The 14,076-nt window shown below is 37.8% G+C and overlaps 1 pseudogene; it reads right to left on the bottom strand.

Annotated features, from left to right (window-relative positions):
* LOC122212378 overlaps positions 1-14,076 on the bottom strand; it is a 100,838-nt pseudogene that overhangs the window by 26,429 nt on the left and 60,333 nt on the right.

Genomic DNA, 14,076 nt, shown 5'->3' with positions numbered 1-14,076 from the left:
GCCTGGGTGACTCGGTTAAAAGCGGCCAACTTCGGCTCAGGTCATGATCTCGCGGTCCGTGAGTTTGAGCCCTGCGTCGGGCCTCTGTACTGACAGCTCAGAGCCTGGAGCCTGTTTCAGATTGTGTGTCTCCCTCTCTCTGACCCTCCCCCGTTCATGCTCTGTCTCTCTCTCTGTCTCTAAAGTAAATAAACGTTAAAAAAATTTCTTTTTTTAAATCCCAGTTCTGGCTGTGTAAAGAAGACAAATTTAGCGTGCTTTTTCATAGTGAGAGGGAAACAAGAACTAAACACTTGAAAATTTCTCCTCTATTTGATTAAGTGCTTTCATTAATTGTTTTACTTATATAAGTGTGTGTGTATAGAGATATACACACATTTTTTTAACGTTTAATTTTTGATACAGAGCACGAGTCTGAGTGGCGCAGAACGTGAGGAACACAACAGATCCAAAGCAGGCTCTGTTGACAGCAGAAAGCCCGATGCAGGGCTCCATCTCAAGAACATGGAGATCATGACCTGAGCCAAAGGCAGACTCTGATAGGACTGGAGCCAGCCAGGTAACCCTCAATTTAGTATTTCATTTCTTAGCATATATTTAGAGTGAAAGCTTTGTTATACCAATGTTTCCAAGAAGAATTTATTGATACGGTATAAAGCACTTAATTTTATCAGAAAAGCTGTTAAGTTAAAATATTTTCAATTTATACAAGGATAAGTACCACACGTATCAATTATTACTATCCCTTAAATTTATACTTAGGAAGACGAAATTACCTGTCATGAAAAAAAATTAATAATGACAAATAAAGGACTGAATTTTTCTTCACAGGCTAGATGACAAGTGTCAAGAGAGTTAAAGCTAATGGGAGTTAGAACAGTCAGAGAAAGTTCACTGGAAAGGAGACTGTGAGCCAAGTCTGAATAACATAGGTTTACTCAAGAGGAACAGAAACTAAAAAGACAGTAAGGACAGCATGACGAACGGCTGAGAGATGGTGAAATCAACCCAAATAACTCAGAGCATAAAATCTGATGGCAGAGACATTAAAAACGGAGGTCCACACAAGGACTACGTGATTGTTCATAAGCAGCAGTATTAATAGGAAAGAAGTGGACACAACCTAAATGTCCATCAACTGATGAATGAACAAGGGCTTTAGCCCACAAGGGAGTACTGTTTGACAATAAAAATAAATGAAGCACTGATATAAGCTGTAACCAACACAGAAGAACCCAGAACACATTAAGTGAAGCTAGCTAGTCCCAAGGGACCACACATTGTGTGACTCCATTTATATGAAATATTCACAAGAGGCAACGCCATTGAGAGACTAAGTAGTAGACTGGTGGTTGCCTGAGGCGGGGGGGCAACGGGGAAGGGTTTCCTTTCAGGGTGAGGAAAACATTCTACTTGATGGCAGTGATGGTTGCACGAGTGTACACAGAGACAGTGAACTGTGCATGGCGAATGGGTGACTTTCATGGTATGTGTATTGTACCTCAAAAAACCTTTAAAAAAACCCAATGGCAGGACACAGAGACTGTTCTTAATTCTCGCCTTTTGGGCGTCCATACTATACATGATCTGAATATTTCCGTGCTTTGACAATATGTCTTAAAGGCAAAGAAAATGAAGGAAATGCCGAAGTTCAAGTGGATTGTTAAGTGATATTTCTGTACAAGTCATCCTGAAATCAATACGCATTCTTCCCAAAAGGGAAGATGAGAACTAAGACAATTATCTGAAACATTCCATTAAACATTATCTTCTGATTTGATCCAGCTCGCCTCATCATGGTAATAGAGATATCATTAAAAAGATTGTTTAGTAGGGGCAAAAGTCCCTTGGGCACCCGGGTGGCTACTTCAGTTAAGTGTCCAATTCTTGCTTTCAGCTCAGGTCATGATCTCACTGTTCATGAGACTGAACTTCACATTGGCTCTACACTGACAGCATGGAGCCTGCTTGGCATTCGCTCTCTCTCCTCTCTCTGCCCCTCCGCTGTTAACATGCACGCACACACTCTCTCTCACTCTTTCTCTCTCAAAATAAATAAACTGTCACAAAAATTTTAAAGAAAGAACGAAAAAAGTCTCTCAATTTCTGTGAGGAAGGATACAAAAGCCTCAACTTTCCTAAGAGTAAGTATTATAAGAAAACAATGTATAACACCAATAGAAGAAGAGGCAGAAGTTTACGAAATAATTGCAATGTAAAGATACTAAAATCATAATAAATTAATTATAATGAAAATACCAAAGAAAGCGGTCCATGGAAATTGGTATCCTAAAACACTTTATATCATTTAACGAGCTATAAGTTAGCTGTTGACAGGTTACATTCACTACATACCAGACTTCTGATTTGACCTAATTTCTTCTTGAGATCCCGTGTTTCATCTTCTAGAAGAATTTATGATGTAACTTCTGGGGAAGCCTCTGACATAGACTGTTTCTTCAGAGTATCAGCCAGTTCTTGTTGAAGTTGTCTCACAACTACCTAATAAGACATTTCTGTTACAGATTTTCTAAACCATCTTATTATTAAATTATGTTAATAGACAACTCTCACATACGTACTTTGAGAAATATCAACACATACATCAATTCACCGTTTTTTGTAACACATACACAATTTTGTTCACTGAATTCAAAGACACAAAAGATGTTTTCTCCCTGCCTAGTTCTGATTTTTTATGGTGTCTCTTTCCAGTCTTAACACGACAATTTCATCCTGCAACATGTGGTTTTTATGCAACAGATCTTGTGTTTTCTCATGATTATCAGAAAGCTAAGTAAAACCAAGCACATTTTCAGATAGCACTCAATAAAATGGCAGTATCATGATTTTCTTTGAAATGAAAGTATCATCTATGTTTCAACAATGAAAAGGTTGCAGGGGGTGCCAGGGTGGTTCAATTGGTTAAGTGTCTGACTCTTGATTTTGGCTCAGGGAATGATCTGACATTCTGTGTGTTCAAGCCCCACATCAGGCTCTGTGCTGACAGTCAGGAGCCTGCTCAGAATTCTCGCTCTCCCTCTCCCTGCCCCTCCCCTGCTTGTATTCTCTCTCTCTAATGAATAAAGAAACATAAAAAGAAAGGAAGGAAAGAAGGAAGGAAGGAAGGAAGGAAGATTACAGTAAGTGAATGGAAAAAAATACAGTTGGCTCCAAATCTCACATTTTATACAAGCATAAGTTCCCAAAAGTTCAGAACTTTAACTTAACATAATGAAGGCATGAAAGTAAAAAAGAATTGGTGAGAAAAGTGTTCAGAATCTCAGAATTGGAAAAGCCTTTCTCTGATTTACAACAAACCCGAAGGCCTGAAATAAAAGATTAATAAATCTGACTACACTTAAAAATTTAGTTTACAGTAGATATCGAACAAGCTACCCCACAGTAAAATCCTTAGCTCTGCATATACTCGGACAGATTAAATATCCTAAAATTCTTCTTTCCTGAGAATATTTCATAGATATCTACTTTGCTACCATTTCCATAGTCAGTTATAAGAATTATATCTATTGATAACTGACAAATCTAGGCACTGTACTATAATAGAAACACTTCTACATACATCAATGAACTCATTTGGTTATAACAATTCTAGATGGAGAGATTAAAATGGTGAGCTGCAGGACTCTCCCCAGGTCTTCTCACTCCACAACTAGTGCTCTTGCACCAACCACTGCCACTTCTCTAGTGTAAATACACAAGTGCGAAAGAAGTCTTGTATTTCAAAATACTCATAGGAAATAAGGTGAAATTTATACATCTCTTAGAAAATCATGAGATTATTTACTGCTGCAATAACTTGTATTTCCTCTTCATGTGATAACAGTAACAAATATAAAAGAGGGAAATACACTCAAATATTTTATTAGGAATAAAATTCCTATCAATATATTATCATTAAGTATATACCACAGCATAACATTGTTATCAAAAGTTCCTTGTAATGAAATAGGATGCTACTTGAAGCAAAACTGTTACTTTTCTCAAAAGTAGGAGACTTGATACCGAAAATATGATCAGGGAACTGGCTACACTCGTCCTCCTGTCCATTAGCGAAGTGTTCAACTAACCTAGTAATATATCAAGGCAGTGAAGTAACTGTTCAAAACCAAAACACATGTTGCTAGTAGAAATAGTTTTGTGATTAGGGAAAGCTCAATTCCTACAGAAAGTAATAAAAGCCTCTCCTTTGGATGAGGACATTATGAATGTCACTAGTTGCAGACAAATGCATTTAATCAAGAATATTATTTTATCCAGTGAAGCAAAAATGCCACCGTCCCCATGCCCCTCCGCAAAATATATGTGCTTTTAAAATCCTCTATAGTTTCCATGATGAACAGAGTTCAGTTTCATATATACATATATATATTTATACACACACACGGAGTAAAAGTAATAACTAAAACATAGAATGTATACAAATACATACACACATGTACTTCCAAATAACTAAAGAAGATACCTTAGAATTAGTTTTCTTATGAGCCATTTCTACCTCCTTTTGCTTGTAAATGTGATTGTTTAGACTTCCATCTTGTAAGACTCTGGCCTTCTGATCTGGAGAAAGTTGCCACTGTCATTGCGCTCTTCTACAACCTGGAGACACATTTCATTATGATTCTGGTCTCATACCATTAAAAAAAAAGTTCAAAAATTGAAGAGGAAAACTTTAAAAAAGTGTTCAAAAGAACATGATCCCATGTTTAAATTTATTTTAAACCTAAATAATATATATTGAGTCAAAGGGATATTATAAAATATATATGTATTGCACTATGTAATATTGATGGAAATACAGTTTTTATCAAAATCTTATTTACGTGATTTTTTGTGGCCTTCAATTCCATGTTTAGCGTTCTAAGAGCGAGTTGAACTTGTTTTCTTTCAACTTCTTTCTTATAATAGTCTTTGTTTCTCCTTAACTTTTCCCTAATATTTTCATATAACATATCAGGATTTCTTCTTTCTTCTTCTTTTTCTTGTTTTAAGGTATATCTGCAATTACATGCGCTTCTTTTATTTTTTTTAATTCCTTTTTTTTAACATTTATTTACTTTTTAAGACATAGATAGAGAGAAAGCATGAACGGGGGAGGCACAGAGTGAGAGGGAGACACAGAATCGGAAGCAGGCTCCAGGCTCTGAGCCATCAGCCCAGAGCCCGACGGTGGGCTCGAACTCACGGACCCCGAGATCGTGACCTGAGCTGAAGTCGGATGCTCAACCTACTGAGCCACCCAGGCACCCCTACATGTGCTTCTTTTAAAATTTCAAAAAAAGTTCATTTTATGATCTGGTTCCACAAATGTTGGCTTATTATTCAAATGAAAAATTACTATGTTCTCCAATTGTTTTCCTTGTAAGGCTCATGTTTTTAATTTGTCATTTTAATCTCTTCCAAACCATATATACAGTTGAAAAAAGCCAGGAGAAAGCATTATGCAATTTAGTTAGTTTTAGTCAGTAATAACTCTGGTAGATGTTGTAGGAAAGGAAGTTTGAAATTATTCAGGAAAGTTAGAGTTGAAAATTATCCCCTTTCCCACAGGTATAATTATTCCTCCATAGGACAGATAATTGAGTTTCTCATTAAAAGGAGAAGTTGCTGTTTATAAGCAAGTTTATCAATTTCCTGGAAATAAAATTTCCACTTGACGAAACCTTACAGGTACCTCCAAAAATGATGTGCAGTGTAAGAGAGCATTTGTGGATGTTGTTTACACAACATACACGTGCACTGTCATCCAAGACTATGCTGACGAGTCTAATATCTGTTGCCTATAATTTTTGTTTCTTCTTCCACAACACTTGCAACTTACCTTGTTGAGGGTGATTACCTACTTTACGAATCACTTAAACGTCCCTTTTAGAACAACACAGGATACGTATTGATTAAGTAAACAATAGAGTAATATGACCTTTCAGCATACACTCTTGAATTAAATGTTATGACAGAGATGTTGAAAAAACTTATCAGTAATCACTTTCCGTATTACTTTTTTTAATGTTTATTCATTTTTGAGAGAGAAAGGGAGAGCCCATGCAAACAAAGGGGGAGAGAGAGAGAGAGGGAGGCAGAAAATCCGAAGTGGGCTCTGCACTGACAACACACAGCTCGATGTGGGGCTCAAACTCACGAACCCTGAGATCATGACCTGAACCAAAGTCGGACGCTTGACTGAGACACCCAGGCGCCCCCAGTTTACATTGTTTAAATTTTTTGTTGAGAGAGAGATGACACAAGTGAGCGAGGTCAGAGAGAGAGCAAGAGAGACAGAATCCCACGAAGGGCAGACAGAGAGGGAGAGACAGTGAGAGAAGAGGAGCTCACCCGAAGTGGCGCTCGTGCTCACCTAAAGCCGGGCTTGAGCCCACCCAAAGCAAGGCTCAAACTCACGAGATCATCACCTGAGCCGAAGCCAGATGCTTAACCAACTGAGCCACGCAGGCACCCCACTTTACCTTTTAACCCCTGCATGTTAAGAAGCAAACGGATCAATTTAGGGGAATTTTACTGTCTTGAGAAAATTGACCATTTTATAATCTGTTGGTAGATACACAAAGTAATATAAACTTTACTGAGAACAATTTAAAAATTATGGATCAAAGTCTTTTTTTTAAATTTTTATACTTTAACCAGATTATATTATATTGAAGAATTGATTCCAAGTAAGTAACCAGGCATGTAGAAAAAGTTTTATATAAAAGACATTCCTGACAGCATTAATTAAAATAATGAAAGATGAAAAACAAGCAGAATTCAATCTCTTCAATAATGATGTTTCTTGGACTATGGTGGACTTTTATATGGCCATTAAAATTGTGATTTGGAATACACATTAAATTATAAGTATTTTCTATTAAGAACTTGCTGTGTTATTTCCAAGAATCGCACACCTCACAGCACTAAACAAGTATTCTTTCCAGGAAAATCCCATAAGGTAAGTCAGCAATTACAAAATTTTCCCTACACATCTGTAGTATAAAAGGAAACAGTTGAAACATTTCCTTCAAGCCAAGAGCAGAATTCACGTTCCCATTCCACTTTTTGATGCTCTAACCGTGATATCATGTCTTTGGCTTCTCGTAGCTCGTTTTGTAGTGCACTAACCATTTTTTCCTTTTTTGTCATTTTTCCCATAAGAAGTTTACAGTGATTTTTTGTTAAGTTTCCTTAATTTCTAATAAGAAACACGTATATCTTGGATTTTCAAGAAGCCAGCATAATCTGCATCAGAGAAGAAACAGAAATAAAATAAATGAGTACTTTTTGTATATACAGGCCTGTGCATCTTCAATTCACTCATTCACACATTGAATAAATATATAACTTCAATGGAAGATGTTACACTCAGCTCTACAGATACAATAGAGAAGACCCCTGGCTCTCGATTAGCTTAAAGTCTAGTGAAGGAGAAAGACAACTCAAACGGTAATTCTAAATTCAGATAGTTCCTATTAGAAGACAGAGTTCTGTGATCATAACTTGATCTAGATTGGGCCCAAGGAAGATAGATGTCCCTGAGGAAGAGATAACTATACTGAGGAATGAAGGAGGAGCAGGAGGCAATTAAGCAAAGAAGGAAGACAAGCACTCTCGACAGTCTAGAGCATGTGCCGAAGTTCCACTGTAATCTGCTCCTGGCCAAGATGGTGTAACACGTACTAATTGATCTTCCTACCTGAAGCAAGCAAAAACAAAACAGACAAAATACAATTTTAACATGATTTTCAAGACGCAGAACTTCAATGAAGGAACATGATCCCTGAAAACCAAACACGTTTGCCTAACATGTATGCCCAAGCTCACTGCCTTGAGAGAGATTTCAGGCTACGACACAGGAGACATAAATTATTTAAGTAGATTTCATCAGACTCCTTGATTCGAGGAAGCAAAACTGAGAGTCTGGTGAAGTCAAGGCAGATAGAGACGACAGGTCAGCATCCAGGAGACGAGAAAGCAGGACACAGAAAGAACCCTGGGCATCTGCACAGGGTCCCCTTTGGCTATTCGGCAGAATAACAACCAGTGCATACATGGAAGGAAGTCATCAAGGGAAAAAAATCTGAAAAGAGTAGAGGAAACACTGCCTGCTGCTCCCACAGCACAAGGGACAGTATCTATTCACATTAGCTAAGATAGAAAAACTCATAAAACTCCATCACCCCCCCCAACTGTTTAAAATCTAAGCACACCTGCTGGAATGACCAACCCACCAATATGAGTAGGGAAATAAAGCAACCAGAGTCACAACAGAGAGCAAGAAACACACTCCAAAGATACCTGTTGAAGGGCCAGGCCCTGGAAAGTGCTCACAGGTGCAGGACACATGACAACTAGGAAAACACATAAAGTACCGAGCACTGATGAAATGTAAGAATTCTCAAAAGAAACTCCAGGAAGAAATGAGAGCTAGAGAATTGCTCAAAACGATATAAACATTATCGGTTCAAGAATTTAGAATAATTTTTGTAAGATTAAAAGCTGAGCTTACAAAAAAGCATAGAAGACAGCAGAGAATCTTTTGCTGCAGGGATCAAGGAACTAAGAAATTGTCACAGCAATTAAGAAATACTGTAAATAAGATGCAAAATAAACTAGATGCAGCAACAGCAAAGATGGAGGAAACAGAGGGGAGAATAAGTGACATAGAAGATGAAATTATGGAACATGACGAAGCCAAGAAAAAGGGTGATAAGAAAATATTAGACCATGAGGGGAGTATTAGAAAACTAAGTGATTCGATGAAATGTAATAATATCCGGATCATAAGACTTCCAGCGTAAGAGAGAGATAGAAAAAGGGCAGAAGGTTTACTTGAACAAATTATAGGTGAGAACCTCCCTAATCTGGAGAAGGAAGCAGACATCCAAATCCAAAAGGCACAGACAACTCTCTTCAGATTCAACAATAGGTCTTCTCCACAGCATATCATAGTGAAGCTGGCAAGTTACAAAGAGAAAAGAGAATTCTGAAAGCAGCAAGGGACAAACGGGCCTTAACCTACAAAGGTAGACACATATGGGTAGTAGCAGACCAGCCAGCTGAAACTTGGCAGGCCAGGAGGTGATGGTAGGAAAAAGGCCATGTGATGAATAGGAAAATATGCAGCTAAGAATCCTTTCTCCAGCAAGGATGTCATTCAGAATAGAGGGAGAGATAGGCTTTCCCAGAAAAACAAAAACTACAAGAGCTCATGACCCCTAAACCAGCCCTGCAGGAGATCCTAAGGAGACTCTGTGAGTGGAATGTTGTCAAGGCTACAAAGGACCAGAAACATCACCACAAGCATGAAAGCTCCAGACAACACAATGACATGAAATCCATATCTTTAAATAATCACTCTGAATGTGAATGGACTAAATGCCCTTATCAAACACATAGGGTATCAGAATGGATTAAAAAACAAAATCCATCTATATGTTGTCTACAAGAAACTTATTTGAGACATGAGGACACCATTAGATTGAAGGTTAGGGGATATAGTAGCATGTATTATGCTACTGGAAGTCAAAAGAAAGCTGGGGTAGCCATACTTAGATCAGACAAATGAGATTTTAACATAAAGTCTCTAACAAGAAATGGCGAAGGGCATTATATCATAATTAAGGGATATATCCATCAAGAAGAGCTAACAATTGTAAATGTTGGTGCTCCCAACTTGAGAGCCCCCAAATATATACCTTGATTAATCACAAACATAAGCAATCTTATTTATAATCATATGGAAATTGCAGGTGACTTTAATACTCCCTAACAACAACGGACAGATCACCTAGGCACAAAATCGGTAAAGAAACAAAGGCCCTGAAGGAATCGCTGGACCAGATGGATTTGACAGATCTATTCAGATATTTCATCCAGCAGCAGCAGAATACACATTCTTCTCTAGTCTACGTGGAACATTCTCCAAAACAGATCATACAGTGGGTCACAAAACAGCCCTCCATAAATATAAAAGAACGGAGATCACACCATGCGTATTTTCATTCACAACACTATGAAAATTGAAATCAAACAAAAGAAAAAGTTTGGGAAGCCTCTAAATGCAAGGAGGTTAAAGAACATCATACTGGAGAAAGAATGGGCCAACCAGATGATGAAAGGAAAAATGAGAAAAAATATATGCAGGCAAATGAAAATGAAAACATGACAGTCCAACCCCTTCGGGATGCAGCAAAGGCAGCCCTAAAAGGAAAACACATTGCCATCCAGGCCTTTCTCAAGAAATAAGAACAATCTGAAATACAAAATCAAACCTCACACCTAAAGAAACTAGAAGAACAGCAAAGAAACCCTACAGCCACTAGAAGAAATAAGAAAGATTAGAGCAGAAATAAACACTATAGATTCCAAAAGAAAAACCCCAAAAAACAAACAAAAAAATAGAACAAATCAATGAATCTAAGAGTTGTTTTTTTTAAAGAGTAAATAAACTTGATAACCCCCTAGCCAGCTTTCTCAAAAAGAAAAGAGAATCCAAATAGATAAAATCATGAATGAAAAAGGAGAGGTCACAATCAACACCACAGAAATACATTTATTAGAGAATACTACGAAAATGTATATGCCAACAAACTGGACAACCTGGAAGAAATGGACACATACCTAGACAACTACACATTACACAAACTCAAATGTGAAGAAATAGAAAATTTGAACATACCCATAACCAGAGAAGAAATTCAATCAGTTATCAAAAATCTCCCAAGAAATATGATTCCTGGGCCAGAAGTCTTCCCCCAGGAATTCTACCAGACATTTAAAGCAGAGTTAATACCGATTCTTTTCCAGCTGTTGAACAAATGGAAGAAAAGCTTCCGGACTCTTTCTATGAAGCTAGCATTACCTTGATTCCAAACACAGAGACCCCACTAAAAAGGAGAATGACAGGCCAATATTCCTGATGAACATGGATGCCAAAATTCTTAACAAGATACTAGCAAATCCAATTCGGTAGTATATGAAAGAATTCTTCACCATGATCAAGTGGGATTCATTCCTGGGCTACAGGGCTGGTTCAATATTCGCAAATCAATCAAAATGATACATCACCTTAATAGAAGAAAGGATACGATCACTCATATGATCCTGTCAATAATTACAGAAAAAAAACATTTGACAAAATACAGCATCCTTTGTTAATAAGAAACCCTCAAGAAAGTTGGGATACAAGGAACATACCTTAACATCATAAAAGCCATATATGAGGAGCCTGCTGTGAATATCCTCAATGGGGAGAAACAGAGAACTTCCCCCCTACCCTGCCCGCCGAAGATAAGGAACACGAAAGGGACGTCCATTCTCACCAGTGTTATTGAACATAGTGTTGGAAGGCCTAGCCTCAGCAATCACACAACAAAATGAAATAAAACACATCCAAATTGGCAAAGAAGAAGTTAAACTTACACTTTTCACAGATGGCATGATACTCTACATGGAAAACCCGAAAGACTCCACCAAAAAGCTGCTCCAACTGATAAATGAATTCAGCGAAGTCACAGGATACAAAATCAACACACAGAAATTGATTGCACTTCTATATACCAATAATGAAGCCACAGAAAGAGAAATCAAGAAACCGAGCTCATTTACAATTACACCAAGAACCATAAAATACCTAGGAATCAACCTGACCAAAGCTATAAGAGATTTGTATCTTGAAAACTATAGAAAACATATCAAAGAAATTAAAGAAGACACAAAGAAATGGAAAAATATTCCATGCTCATGGACTGGAAGAAGAAATATTGTGAAAATGTCGATAACGACCCAAAGCAATCTACACATTCAGTGCAATCCCAATCAAGGTTGCACCAGTATTCTCAGAGCTAGAACAAACAATCCTACAATTTGTATGGAACCACAAAAATCCCAGATAGCCAAAGTAATGTTGAAAAAGAAAACCAAAGCTGGAGGCATCACAATCCCAGACGTTAGCCTCTACTACAAAGCTGCAATCATCAAGGCAGTATACTGTCGGCACAAAAAGAGACGCAAAGGCGAATGGAATAGAGAATCCAGAAATGGACCCACAAATGTATGGCCAACTAAACCTTGGCAAAGCAGGTAAGAGTATCCAATGGGAAAAAGTCTCTTTAGCAAATGGTGCTGGGAGGGCTGGACAGCAACATGCGGAAGAATGAAACAGGACGTTTCTTACACCGTGCAGAAACTCAAAATGGATGAAAGGTCTCAATGTGAGAGAGGAAACCATCAAAACCCTGGAGGAGAACACAGGCCACAACCTCTTTGGCCTTGGCTACAGCAACTTCTACTCAACACACCTCCGAAGGCAAAGGACATAAAAGCAAAACTGGACTCTTGGGACCTCATCAAGGTAGAAAGCTTCTGCACTTCAAAGGAAACAATCCACAAAATTAAAAGGCACCAACGGAATGGGAGAAGATATCTGCACATGACATATTAGATAAAGGATTAGTACCCGTACTCTAGAAAGAATTGGCCAAACTCAACACCCTAAAAACAATCCAGGGAAGAAATGGGCAGAAGACATGAATAGACACTTTTCCAAAGAAGACATCCAGATGGCCAACAGGCACATGAAAGGATGTTCAACGTCACTCATCATCAGGGAAATACAAATCAAAACCACATTGGGATACCACCTCACACAGGTCAGAGTAGATAAAATTAACAATTCAGGGAACAGACATTGGTCAGGATGTGCAGAAATGCGAACTCTCTTGCACTGTCAGTGGGAATGCATGGTCGGTGCCGCTGCTCCAGAAAACAGTGCGGAGGTTCCTCAAAAAATTAAAAATAGAATTACCCTACAACCCAGCAATTGCACTACTAGGCGTATATCCAAGGGATACAGGAGTGCTGATTCATAGGGGCACATGTGCCCCAACGTTTATACTATCAAGAATCACCAAATTATGGAAAGAACCCAAATGTCCATCAACTGATGAATGGGTAAAGATGTGGTTTATATATACAATAGATATTACTTGGCAATGAGACAGAATGAAATCGTGCCATTTGCAACGACATGGATGGAACTGGAGGGTAGTATGTGAGGTGAAATCAGTCAGAGAAAAACATATATATTTTCACTCAAATGTGGATTTTGAGAAACATAACAGAAGAACATGGAGGAATAGAAGGGGGAAATAGTTTCAAACAGATAGGGAGTTAAATAATAAGAAACTCTTAAATACAGGGAACAAACTGAAGGTTCATGGAGGGGTGGAGGAAAGGGGAGAATAGGTGATGGGCACTGAGGAGGGCACTTGTTGGGATGAGCACTGGGTGTGGTATGTAAGTAATGAATCATGGGAATATATTCCCAAAGCCAAGAGCACAATGAATACACTGTATGTTAGCTAACTTGATAATAAATTGTATTTAATTAATTAATTAATTAATTAAACTACAGCCATGTGTGTATGTGGGGAGGGGAATCTAACAATACACTAAGAGATAATTTCTTGTTAACAAATGGGGTTTATCCCAGAAATGCAGAGTTGGTTTAAGTTTCAAAAACGAATTAGTGTTATTCACCATATTAACAAATTTTAAAAAAGAAAATTATATGATCATCTCCGTAGATAAGTTCCTTGTCAAAATTCAACATCCATTCCAGATAAAAACTTTTGGCAATCGTGGAATACAAGGGAACTTCAAAATGATTTAAAACAAAACAAAACAAAACAAGTCATGATAACTCTACAGCTAACGTTGTATATAATGGTGAAAAACTGAATGCATTTCCTATAAGATCAGGAAGAAGACAGGAATGACATTCACTGAATGACTTCTTTTGTTCAGCACTATACTAGCAGTTCTAATCAGGGCAAACAAGATAAAGCAACAAAGGACATCCAGATAGAAAATGAAGTGAAACTGTCTCTATTAGCAACGACATGGTCAAAAAATAGAAGTTGGCAAACTCCAACCTGTGGGCCACGTTACTTGTTTTGGTAAATTAAATTTTATCAAAATACAGCCATGTCCATTAATTTATGCAGTATCTATTGGCTGCTCTTATAGTACAATGGCAAAGCTGATTAGTTGTGACAGAGAATG

Source organism: Panthera leo, chromosome F3, assembly GCF_018350215.1.
Source record: "Panthera leo isolate Ple1 chromosome F3, P.leo_Ple1_pat1.1, whole genome shotgun sequence".
Classification (NCBI taxonomy): Eukaryota; Metazoa; Chordata; class Mammalia; order Carnivora; family Felidae; genus Panthera; species Panthera leo.
Note: the sequence above shows the minus strand (reverse complement) of the source record. Positions and strands in the feature narration are given on the sequence as shown.